The sequence below is a fragment of the Dromiciops gliroides genome, chromosome 2 (genome assembly GCF_019393635.1).
Source record: "Dromiciops gliroides isolate mDroGli1 chromosome 2, mDroGli1.pri, whole genome shotgun sequence".
Lineage (NCBI taxonomy): Eukaryota > Metazoa > Chordata > Mammalia > Microbiotheria > Microbiotheriidae > Dromiciops > Dromiciops gliroides.
The window spans coordinates 610,164,676-610,166,837 of NC_057862.1; positions in this window are offsets into that span (position 1 = coordinate 610,164,676).

Sequence of the window (2,162 nt, forward strand, 5' to 3'; positions counted from 1 at the left end):
ATAAAGACGTTGTAGCTGGCATCTGTGTTTCATCAGCTGTGGGCTTGTCTTGTGGTAGTGAGTCACAGAAGCCTAAGCCTCCGGTTTCCCAAGGATTACCTGGAGGCTCATGCTAGGCACAGGCAGCCCATATTACAAAGATGGAGCTACAAAGGGAAAACAGCATCAAGGATATAGTCAAAGAAGATGGTCTGGCAGGGGGAGGATAATCAGTGGCTAACCCCTGGGCTTCAGTGGTATTTTCTTGGTCATAAGAGGACACCAGGAAGGCCTCTAGTACTTTGGGTGGACCCCCTGTGGGATGCAGCTTGGTGATACAGTGGATAATGCTGGACCTGGAGTCAGGAAGAACTGAGTTCAAATCTTGCCTCAGTCATTTACTAGGTCTATAACTCTGGGGAACCTCTCTAAGTTCTAGTTTCTTCATCTGTAAAATGAGCACCTACTTCATAGAGTTGTCATAAGGATCAAATGAGATGGTGTGTAAAGAGCTTTGCAAACCTCAAAGCACATCATTATTATATTTATATTTTTTGTGAGGCAATGAGGGTTAAGTGATTTGCCCAGGGTTACACAGCTAGTAAGTGTCAAGTGTCTGAGGCTGGATTTGAACTCAGGTCCTCCTGAATCCAGGGCCAGTGCTTTATCTACTGTGCCACCTAGCTGCCCACTAGCTATCATTATTAACTAAATTCATGCGAAGATATTATGAGAAAGTCAAGGAAGAGCAGGAATGGATGGATTCTATGGCTTTTGGAACAAACACCTATGAGATAATAAATCCTTTTGAGTATTAGAATAATAGTATAGTAGCTCACTTTCACATAGCACTCTAGTTCACAAATCATCTCAGGTGATCTTTGAAAAAATCCTCTCTACCTCTGAGACAGGGGGTCACTCAAAGAAAACTCTTTTAAGTACCTGAGTATGTGTTAGTGTGTCTATCCATGTATGTCACTGTGAGGTGATGTGTACATATGGTGTTTATTTCCAGTGACTTTGCTCAGCTCTCCCAACCCTCGTGCCAGGGAGCAGAGGTGGGGAGAGATGGGAGATGGAGGGAAGGAGCACAGGCATCCAGCCTTGGCTCTTTTCCCGACTACAGATAAGTGACCAAGGATCCAGGCCAATGGCAAGGAGGTTCAGGCTGGCTAAGGATTTTTGAAAACAGCCACCCTGCATGAAAGGAGGAAGGGTGCAGGAGAGATGGGAATTTGTCTCTAAACACCTTCCTTTCTGCCCTGCAGCCATTATCTGCTACTTTTTGAGGGGTGGAGATAGAGGCAGGTGATTCCATGGACACCAAAGAAAGTCATTTATGGTCACTGGAGTAAAAATCTCTCAGGAATCAAAAAAAAAAGGCCTTTGATGATTACAAGACACTTTAGGATCAGAGAGAGGAATACATATATTTTGGGGTGTGTGAGCTATTGGGAAGGGGATGGTTTTGGTTATAAATTAAATATCACAGAAAAAGCATATATAGGGGCCAGTCAATATACCAATATAGCACTTCCAGCATGGCCCAAGCTTCTGGGCCCAGCCTGTGGGGTGGCCTCCTGCTAACTTGAAGGGTTTGGAAGGAGACGCCTTCAGTCTATTTTCCCTAGGATGCTAACTTCTACAGAGTTCAGGATATCTTTTGGCCATCTGGCTAGCATGGAGCTTATTACCCTGGCCAACTGTAGAGTCCTTAGTTTAACTAATGATCAGTCTGAACCAAAGCACCCAGGGCCTTCATAGCAAAGGAACCTAAAAACTAACCCCCTCTTTCTTCTCACCCACCTGTATGGAAGTCGAGATTCTTAGGGAAACCCCAAAAGAGAGACTGCCTTAAGTAAATCACAGCCTCACCTTTATTTTTCTTTACTTCTTCTAATAGAACCTGGCGTAGGACCCATTTTGAAAAATAGGCTTTGCAGATTCATTATCTATCTCTAGCCCTCACCTCTGTCCTACCACCTCTCTTCTGATAGTTGGTCTTCTCCATGAATTTGGGAATAAAGACGGTTTCATATTCTTTGATCACAAAGATGTGATTTCACTGATGTGGACAGTCCCTCCAACACTGAAGAATGAAATCCAACCATGGCTCCCCATTCTAATCAACCTTTGGTCATGTCTTTCTATAATTCTTCATGGGGGTGGGGAAGCCCACCCAA